General features: G+C 44.2%; 1 protein-coding gene across 8 annotated transcripts in view; it reads left to right on the top strand.

Annotated features, from left to right (window-relative positions):
• Nucleotides 1–227: 227 nt before the first annotated feature.
• amacr (alpha-methylacyl-CoA racemase) overlaps nucleotides 228–10,763 on the top strand; it is an 85,476-nt gene continuing 74,940 nt past the window's right edge. For 3 of the 8 annotated variants that reach the window (XM_063042716.1, XM_063042719.1, XM_063042725.1), the window contains exon 1: nucleotides 236–324. The gene's annotated coding sequence lies outside the window, so the exon portion shown is untranslated. Of the gene's footprint in view, nucleotides 445–10,763 lie in introns of all 8 variants that reach the window. The other 5 variants (XM_063042720.1, XM_063042717.1, XM_063042724.1 and 2 more) reach the window with 5 other exon arrangements.

Here is a 10,763-nt window from a genome sequence, read left to right as displayed (position 1 = left end):
GAAGTATCCTCTCCATTGCAAATTTGTGATAGCCATATAAATATTTGGATTTGCTTACTCCGTCAGCTGAAAAATTGCAGTTGACAAACAAGAGGGAATCTGCCGACGATAGAAACCCAAGCAGTTGACGTTACCTCTCTCCCTTTCCCTCACCAGTGACGTGTTCACTCGGGGGCGGGCCTGAACCAGAGGGTTTCGTCAGTGCGCATGCGCCTGGGGCGGGGCCAGGAGCGAGGCCAGGAGCGAGGCCCGGGACTCGGGACAGTAATAGTTGCACGGCCGGCGTGTGGTGTCTGTTGCTCCGCCTGCTGGCTCCGTTCTGGGGTAAGGAGCAGCGTCTTTACTCCACCTCGTTCCGTCTCTGATTCTTCCGTGTTTGGGATCGGACATTGCCCTGCGAGATCTGTTGCCGTCCGCTGCAGGTGGAGACGGCTCCCTGGCGGGGTGAGCGGTGGTGACCGGTGGGGGCAGTTCTTCACTTCTGCAAGTTACTCACCTCAGATGGTGGGGTTTTGTTCACCAAGGCAATTAATGAAAGTAGAGTAGGTAATAGGTGTCGGTTTATTACTGTCACATGTACCAAGATACAGTGAAAAGCTTGTCTGGCGTATGGTTCATACAGATCATTGCACAGTGCATTGGGATAGAACATGGTAAAATAATAGCAATGCAGAATAAAGTGTGACAGCTACAGTGGAAATACAGTGCAGCTAATAAAAAACTAGCAAAAGTTTGAGGAAATCTTTGATATATTGGCATTGGTTAATGATTGTCACATAACAGTGAAACAGTGAAAAACTTGTCAGAGTTATTGAAAAATGCAGCAGAGAAACATGACCTTTGGTTCATCTAGTCTGTGCCAAACCGTTTAAATAGTCTACTCCCATGGATCTGTGCCTGAACCATAGCCATAACGCTACCACCCATGTCCCTATCCAAGCTTGCATGCTGTTCATGTACTTTATACTTCATTGTCGCCAAACAATACTAGAGTGTACAATCATCACAGCGATATTTGATTCAGCGCCTTGCGCTCCCTGGAGTACAAATCGATAGTAAATATTAAAAATTTAAATTATAAATCATAAATAGAAAATAGAAAACGGAAAGTAAGGTAGTGCAAAAAAAAACGAGAGGCAGGTCCAGATATATGGAGGGTACGGCCCAGATCCGGGTCAGGATCTGTTCAGCAGTCTTATCACAGTTGGAAAGAAGCTGTTCCCAAATCTGGCTGTACGAGTCTTCAACCTCCTGAGCCTTCTGGAGGGAAGAGGGACGAAAAGTGTGTTGGCTGGGTGGGTCATGTCGTTGATTACCCTGGCAGCACTGCTCCGACAGCGTGCGGTGTAAAGTGAGTCCATGGACGGAAGATTGGTTTGTGTGATGTGCTGGGCTGTGTTCACAATCTTCTGCAGCTTCTTCCGGTCTTGGACAGGACGACTTCCATACCAGGTTGTGATGCACCCTAGAAGAATGCTTTTTACTGTGCATCTATAAAAATTAGTGAGGGTTTTAGGGGACAGGCCAAATTTCCTTAGCTTTCTCAGGAAGTAAAGGTGCTGGTGGGCCTTCTTGGCAGTGGACTCTGCTTGGTTGGACCAAGTCAGGCCATTTGTGATATTGACCCCGAGGAACTTAAAGCTTTTGACCTGTTCCACTTGTGCACCACCAATGTAAATTGGGTCATGCGGTCCACTACTCCTCCTGAAGTCAACAACCAATTCCTTCATCTTGATGACGTTGAGGGATAGGTTATTGTCTTCGCACCATGCCACCAGGTTCTTAATTTCCTCTCTGTACTCAAACTCATCATTACCTGAGATACGGCCTACAATTGTGGTGTCATCAGCAAGCTTGTATATTGAGTTTGATGGAAACTTGGCTACACAATCATGGGTGTACAGTGAGTACAGCAAGGGGCTGAGTACACAGCCTTTTGGGGCACTGGTGCTCAGGGTGATTGTAGAAGAGAGCTTGTCCCCTATTTTTATGTGGATAAAAACAGTGCATTGAATTAGGATAAAAACAATGCAGAATAAAGGGTAATCACTATAGGGGAGAGTTCATATCAAGCGTGACTGCAGGGCTAGCAAGGGAAGGAACACCTTTACACCTCCTTTGGTAGAGATGCATTTCTACCCTGTTTGGGGGAGGCAAATGTGATAGAAGTGTTCAAGAACTTCTTGGACAGTAGGGAATAGAAAGATTTAGACATTGTGCAAGTACAGTACAAGGGGTTAGTTTAGTTATGCATTTAATTATTAATTTGCCCAATTTGATATAGTACTTTGGGCCAAAGAGCATGTTTCTGTGCTGTATGGTTCTGTGTTGTAATGTGCTAGAATGAGAAAACATGAGTGTTTTCTTACTGTTTTTAAAATTTTAAAATTTCTTACTGATTTTTTAAATTTTTTAGGTGCTGGAAATCTGAGAAAATTTCAGAAACACTCAGCGGTTATAGCATTTTCCACATGTGCTACCTGGTCTAATTACATAGACATAGACATAGAATAGTACAGCACAGTACAGGCCCTTCGGCCCACAATGTTGTGCCAACCCTCAAACCCTGCCTCCCATATAATCCACCCCCACCATAAATTCCTCCATGTACCTGTCTAGTAGTCTCTTAAATTTCACTACTGTATCTGCCTCCACCACTGACTCAGGCAGTGCATCCCACGTACCAACCACTCTCTGAGTAAAAAACCTTCCTCTAATATCCACCTTGAACTTCCCACCCCTTACCTTAAAGCCATATCCTCTTCTATTGAGCAGTGGTGCCCTGGGGAAGAGGCGCTGTCTATCCACTCTATCTATTTCTCTTAATATCTTGTATACCTCTATCATGTCTCCTCTCATCCTCCTTCTCTCCAAAGAGTAGAGCCCTAGCTCCCTTAATCTCTGATCATAATCCATACTCTCTAAACCAGGCAGCATCCTGGTAAATCTCCTCTGTACCCTTTCCAATGCTTCCACATCCTTCCTATAGTGAGGCGACCAGAACTGGACACAGTACTCCAAGTGTGGCCTAACCAGAGTTTTATAGAGCTGCATCATTACCTCACGACTCTTAAGCTCTATCCCTCAACTTATGAAAGCTAACACCCCATAAGCTTTCTTACCTACCCTATCTACCTGTGAGGCAACTTTCAGGGATTTGTGGACATGTACCCCCAGATCCCTCTGCTCCTCCACACTACCAAGTATCCTGCCATTTACTTTGTACTCTGCCTTGGAGTTTGTCCTTCCAAAGTGTACCACCTCAGACTTCACCGGGTTGAATTCTATCTGCCACTTTTCAGCCCACTTCTGCATCCTATCAATGTCTCTCTGCAACCTTCGACAATCCTCTACACTATCTACAACACCACCGACCTTTGTGTCATCTGCAAAATTGCCAACCCACCCTTCTACCCCCACATCCAGGTCATTAATAAAAATCATGAAAAGTAGAGGTCCCAGAACTGATCCTTGTGGGACACCACTAGTCACAACCCTCCAATCCGAATGTACTCCCTCCACCACGACCCTCTACCTTCTGCAGGCAAGCCAATTCTGAATCCACCTGGCCAAACTTCCCTGAATCCCATGCCTTCTGACTTTCTGAATAAGCCTACTGTGTGGAACCTTGTCAAATGCCTTACTAAAATCCATGTAGATCACATCCACTGCACTACCTTCATCTATGTGCCTGGTCACCTCTTCAAAGAACTCTATCAGGCTTGTTAGACACGATCTACCCTTCACAGAGCCATGCTGACTGTCCCTGATCAGACCATGATTCTCTAAATGCTCATAGATCCTATCTCTGAGAATCTTTTCCAACAGCTTTCCCACCACAGACATAGGCTCTCTGGTCTATAGTTACCCGGACTATCCCTACTACCTGTTTTCGAACAAGGGGACAAGATTCGCCTCCCTCCAATCCTCCGGTACAATTCCCGTGGACAACGAGGACATAAAGATCCTAGCCAGAGGCTCAGCAATCTCTTCCCTCGCCTCGTGCAGCACCCTGGGGAATATTCCGTCAGGCCCTGGGGACTTATCCTTCCTAATGTATTTTAACAACTCCAACACCTCCTCTCCCTTAATATCAGCATGCTCCAGAACATCAACCTCACTCCTATTGTCCTCACCATCATCAAGTTCCCTCTGATTGGTGAATACCGAAGAGAAGTATTCATTGAGGACCTCGGTCACTTCCACAGCCTCCAGGCACATCTTCCCACCTTTATCTCTAATCGGTCCTACCTTCACTCCTGTCATCCTTTTTTTCTTCACATAATTGAAGAATGCCTTGGGGTTTTCCTTTACCCTACTCGCCGAGGCCTTCTCATGCCCCCTTCTTGCTCTTCTCAGCCCCTTCTTAAGCTCCTTTCTTGCTTCCCTATATTCCTCAATAGACCCAGCTGATCCTTGCTTCCTAAACCTCATGTATGCTGCCTTCTTCCTCCTGACTAGATTTTCCACCTCACTTATCACCCATGGTTCCTTCACCCTACCATTCTTTATCTTCCTCACCGGGACAAATTTATCCCTAACATCCTGCAAGAGATCTCTAAACATCGACCACATGTCCATAGTACATTTCCCTGCAAAAACATCATCCCAATTCACACCCACAAGTTCTAGCCTTATAGCCTCAAAATTTGCCTTTCCCCAATTAAAAATTTTCCTGTCCTCTTTGATTCTATCCTTTTCCATGATAATGCTAAAGGCCAGGGAGCGGTGGTCACTGTCCCCCAGATGCTCACCCACTGAGAGAGCTGTGACCTGACCCGGTTCATAACCTAGTACTAGATCTAGTATGGCATTCCCCCTAGTCGGCCTGTCCACATACTGTGACAGGAATCCGTCCTGGACACAACTTAACAAACTCTGCCCCATCTGAACCCTTGGACCTAATCAGGTGCCAATCAATATTAGGGAAGTTAAAGTCACCCATGATAACAACCCTGTTATTTTTGCACCTTTCCAAAATCTGCCTCCCAATCTGCTCCTCTGTATCTCTACCAGGGGGCCTATAGAATACCCCCAATAGAGTAACTGCTCCCTTCCTGTTCCTGACTTCCACCCATACTGACTTAAAAGAGGTTCCTGCTACATTACCCACCCTTTCTGTAGCTGTAATAGTATCCTTCTGTAGCTGTAATAGTATCCTTGACCAGTAATGCCACCCCTCCTCCCCTTTTTCCACCCTCTCTATCCCGTTTAAAGCGCTGAAATCCAGGAATATTGAGAATCCATTCCTGCCCTGGTGCCAGCCAAGTCTCTGTAATGGCCACTACATCATAATTCCATGTATGTATCCAAGCTCTCAGTTCATCACCTTTGTTCCTGATGCTTCTTGCATTGAGGTACACACACTTCAGCCCTTCTACCTTACTGTCTTTACACCATTTATTCTGCTTCTCTTTCCTCAAAGCCTCTCTGTATGTTAGATCTGGCTTTATTCCATGCACTGCTGTATCGCTCTGGGTCCCATCCCCCTTGCAAATTAGTTTAAACGCTCCCGAACCATGCTAGCAAACCTTCCTGCAAGGATATTGCTCCCCCTCGAGTTCAGGTGCAACCCATCCAATCTATACAGGTCCCACCTTCCCCAGAAGAGATCCCAATGATCCAAAAATCTAAAACCCTGCTCCTTGCACCAACTCCTCAACCACGCATTCAACTGCCATCTCCTCCAATTCTTACCATCACTGTTACGTAGCACTGGCAGCAATCCTGAGAACACCACCCTTGAGGTCCTGTTCTTCAGCCTTCTGCCTAGTTCCCGAAACTGATACTTCAGGACCTCATTCCTCTTCCTGCCTATGTCGTTGGTCCCTACATGTATCACGACTTCTGGTTGCTTTCCCTCTCGTACCAGGATGTCGTGCACCCGGTCAGAGACATCCCAGACCCTGGCACCCGGGAGGCAACAAACCACGCGAGTGTCCTTCTCGTCCACAAAATCTCCTGTCTGCTCCCCTGACTGTAGAATCTGCAATGACGACTGCTCTCCTCTTCTCCGTCCCACCCTTCTGCACCACCAGGTCAGACTCAGTGCCGGAGGCCCTGCCACCGTGGCTCACACCTGGTTGGTCGTTCCCACCAACAGTATCCAGGATGGTAAACTTATTATTCAGGGGAATGGCTACATGGATGCTCTGCACTACCTGTCTGCTCACCTTCACTTTCCCTGCTCTGACTGTCACCCAATGACCTGCTTCTGGCAGCCTAGGTGTGACTACCTGCCTGTAGCTCTCATCTATGACTGCCTCATTCTCCCTTATGAGTCGAAGGTCATCCAGGTGCTGCTCCAAATTCCTTACACGGTCTTCCAGATCATCCAGCCATATGCATTTCTGGCAGATGTGACTCTGCGGGATAGGGGCGTTCCCCCAAGACTGCCAAATCTCACATGAGAGGCACATCACCATCTCAGGAGGCATTGTAAAGGCTAAGCACAAGCAAGCTTGTCCTCCGCCTCTTCTCAGCATGTCCAAGCTGGAATGCTTGAAATCACTGAGGAAAACCATTCTGAATTGTCTTACTGCTATTTCTCATCAGAGTCAGAAATCACTGATTTTTGAACACAAACACCTGCAACTAACACTATTTGAAAACTGTTCGCTTGAAGCTCAGTGTTCTTTCTAACGGCCATGCAAGTACACATCACTAACTCTAGTTGGAAACTGTCTGGCAATAGTCTCCTATTGATGATCTTGTTGTACAGCTACAGATTGGCAGGTATGATATTCTGGCCATCACTGAGACCTGGCTAAAAGATGCATATCTCTGGGAGCTGAACGTCCAAGGATATACGGTGTATCAGAAGGATAGGAAGGTAGGCAGAGGGGGAGGCGTGGCTTTATTGGTAAGAAATGATATTAAATCATTAGAAAGAGGTGATATAGGATCGGAAGGTGCAGAATCTTTATGGGTTGAGCTAAGAAATAGCAGGGGTAAAAGGACCCTGATGGCAGTTATTTATAGGCCTCCAAACAGCTGCAGGGATGTGGACTACAAATTACAACTGGAAATAGAAAAGGCTTGTCAGAAGGGCAGTGTTATGATAATTGTGGGGGATTTTAACATGCGAGTAGATTGGGAAATCAGGTCAGCACTGGATCTCAAGAGAGAGAATTTGTAGAATGTCTGCGAGATGGCTTTTTAGAACAGCTTGTTGTTGAGCCTACTAGGGGATCGGCTGTACTGGATTGGGTATTGTGTAATGAACCGGAGGTGATTGGAGAGATTGAGGTGAAGGAACCCTTAGGAGGCAGTGATCATAACATGATTGAGTTCACTGTGAAATTAGAAAAAGAGAAGCCGAAATCTGATGTGTCGGTATTTCAGTGGAGTAAAGGAAATTACAATGGCATGAGAGAGGAACTGGCCAAAGTTGACTGGAAAGAGACACTGGCGGGAAAGACAGCAGAGCAGCAGTGGCTGGAGTTTATGCGAGAAATGAGGAATGTGCAAGACAGGTATATTCCAAAAAAGAAGAAATTTTCGAGTGGAAAAAGGATATAACTGTGGTTGACAAGAGAAGTCAAAGCCAAAGTTAAAGCAAAAGAGAGGGCATACAAGGAAGCAAAAATTAGTGGGAAGAGAGAGGATTGGGAACTTTTTAAAACCTTACAAAAGGAAACCAAGAAGGTCATTAAGAGAGAAAAGATTAACTATGAAAGGAAGCTAGCAAATAATATCGAAGAGGATACTAAAAGCTTTATCAAGTATATAAAGAGTAAAAGACAGGTGAGAGTAGATATAGGACAGATAGAAAATGATGCTGGAGAAATTGTAATGGGAGATGAGGAGATGGCAGAGGAACTGAACAAGTATTTTGCATCAGTCTTCACTGAGGAAGACAGCAGTATACCGGACACTCAAGGGTGGCAGGGAAGAGAAGTGTGCACAGTCACAATTACGACAGAGAAAGTAATCAGGAAGCTGAATAGGCTAAAGGTAGATAAATCTCCTGGACCAGATGGAATGCACCCTTGTGTTCTGAAGGAGGTAACTGTGGAGATTGCGGAGGCATTAGCGATGATCTTTCAAAAGTTGATAGATTCTGGCATGGTTCCGGAGGACTGGAAGATTGCAAATGTCACTCCGCTATTTAAGAAGGGGGCAAGGAAGCAAAAAGGAAATTATAGACCAGTTAGCTTGACGTCGGTGGTTGGGAAGTTGTTGGAGTCGATTGTCAAGGATGAGGTTACAGAGTACTTGGAGGCATATGACAAGATAGGCAGAACTCAGCATGGATTCCTTAAAGGAAAATCCTGCCTGACAAACCTATTACAATTTTTTGAGGAAATTACCAGTAGGCTAGACAAGGGAGATGCAGTGGATGTTGTATATTTGGATTTTCAGAAGGCCTTTGACAAGGTGCCACACATGAGGCTACTTAACAAGGTAAGAGCCCATGGAATTACGGGAAAGTTACATACGTGGATAGAGCGTCGGCTGATTGGCAGGAAACAGAGAGTGGGAATAAAGGGATCCTATTCTGGTTGGCTGCCGGTTACCAGTGGTGTTCCGCAGGGATCAGTATTGGGGCCGCTTCTTTTTACATTGTACATCAACGATTTAGATTATGGAATAGATGGCTTTTTGGCTAAGTTTGCTGACGATACGAAAATAGGTGGAGGGGCCGGTAGTGCTGAGGAAACGGAGAGTCTGCAGAGAGACTTGGATAGATTGGAAGAATGGGCAGAGAAGTGGCAAATGAAGTACAATGTTGGAAAGTGTATGGTTATGCACTTTGGCAGAAAAAATAAACGGGCAGACTATTATTTAAATGGGAAAAGAATTCAAAGTTCTGAGATGCAACGGGACTTGGGAGTCCTCGTACAGGATACCCTTAAAGTTAACCTCCAGGTTGAGTCAGTAGTGAAGAAGGCGAATGCAATGTTGGCATTCATTTCTAGAGGAATATAGTATAGGAGCAGGGATGTGATGTTAAGGCTCTATAAGGCACTGGTGAGACCTCACTTGGAGTACTGTGGGCAGTTTTGGTCTCCTTATTTAAGAAAGGATGTGCTGACGGAGAGGGTACAGAGAAGATTCACTAGAATGACTCCGGGAATGAGAGGGTTAACATATGAGGAACGTTTGTCTGCTCTTGGACTGTATTCCTTGGAGTTTAGAAGAATGAGGGGAGACCTCATAGAAACATTTCGAATGTTAAAAGGCATGGACAGAGTGGATGTGACAAAGTTGTTTCCCATGATGGGGGAGTCTAGTATGAGAGGGCATGACTTAAGGATTGAAGGGCGCCCTTTCAGAACAGAAATGCGAAGAAATTTTTTTAGTCAGAGGGTGGTGAATCTATGGAATTTGTTTCCATGGCAGCAGTGGAGGCCAAGTCATTGGGTGTATTTAAGGCAGAGATTGATAGGTATCTGAGTAGCCAGGGCATCAGAGGTTATGGTGAGAAGGCAGGGGAGTGGGACTAAATAAGAGAAAATGGATCAGCTCATGATAAAATGGCGGAGCAGACTCGATGGGCCAAATGGCCTACTTCTGCTCCTTTGTCTTATGGTCTTATGGTCTATCCCAATTAAATGGCATAGTGATCCAGATAAGTGAAGGGAATCCCAGCTATTTTCTCAATTAGTTTTTGTTCTTTAAGAGTTGTCCCTTTAGAAAAAGCACTTCCTTATATTATTTCGGAAGACCAAATGGGTTTTATTAAAGGTCGTTACTCTTTTTATAACATTCGCACACTGTTAAACATTGTTTATATCTCCTCACAAAATGATCCTGAGTGCGTCATTTCCTTAGACGCTGAAAAAGCCTTCGACAGTGTCGAATGGCCTTACTTACTTAAGGTGCTTGAAAGTTTAATTTCAGCCTGAAATTTATATCCTGGATCAAATTGTTATATCATTCTCCTATGGTCTCAGTCCGTACTAACTCTTTAAGCTCATCTTTTTTCCCTCTTTTTCGAGGTACCAGACAAGGTTGTCCTTTAGTTCTTTATTATGTGATATTGCATTAGAACCTCTTGCAATTGCTATTCGAGAATCTCCAAATATTATTGGGATAACTCGGGGTTTAAAGTCCCATAAAGTATCACTGTATGCTGATGACTTACTTTTATATATTTCTAATCTTCAAAAATCTATCCCTGCTGCTTTAGATTTATTAGCACAATTTAGTCTTTTTTCAGGTTATAAGTTAAATCTCAGTAAGAGTGAACTTTTCCCGATTAATAAGCAAGTTCCCTTATATCAGAATCTTCCGTTTAAATTGGTTAATAATCATTTTTCGTATCTTGGGATTAAAATTACCTGTAAACATAAAGATTTATTTAAGACTAATTTCCTACCCTTAATCGATCACATTACTCAACTTTCATTTAAATGGTCTCCATTTTATTTAACTTTGATTGGTCGTATTAATGCTGTTAAGATGTTTATTCTGCCAAAATTTTTATATGCATTTCAGGCACTACCGATTTTTGTTCCAAAATCTTTTTTTGATAAAGTTAACTCTAAAATTTCTTCATTTATTTGGCAAAATAAAAACCCGAGATTGGGTAAAATACATCTACAGAAAGCTAAGAGAGATGGAGGTTTGGCATTACCTAACTTTAGATTCTATTATTGGGCAATTAATATTCGTCACATGAAATTTTGGTTACTTGATCAAGATTCACTATCCATTCCTAAATGGGTAGTATTGGAATTACAATCTGCTCAAGGTTATGCACTTGGCTCCATTTTAGGTTCTTCTTTTCCTTTTGATTTGAAACGCTACAAACTGGT

The sequence above is a fragment of the Mobula hypostoma genome, chromosome 3 (genome assembly GCF_963921235.1).
Source record: "Mobula hypostoma chromosome 3, sMobHyp1.1, whole genome shotgun sequence".
In the NCBI taxonomy this organism is placed as follows: Eukaryota; Metazoa; Chordata; class Chondrichthyes; order Myliobatiformes; family Myliobatidae; genus Mobula; species Mobula hypostoma.
This window is presented reverse-complemented; position numbering and strand designations above follow the sequence as displayed.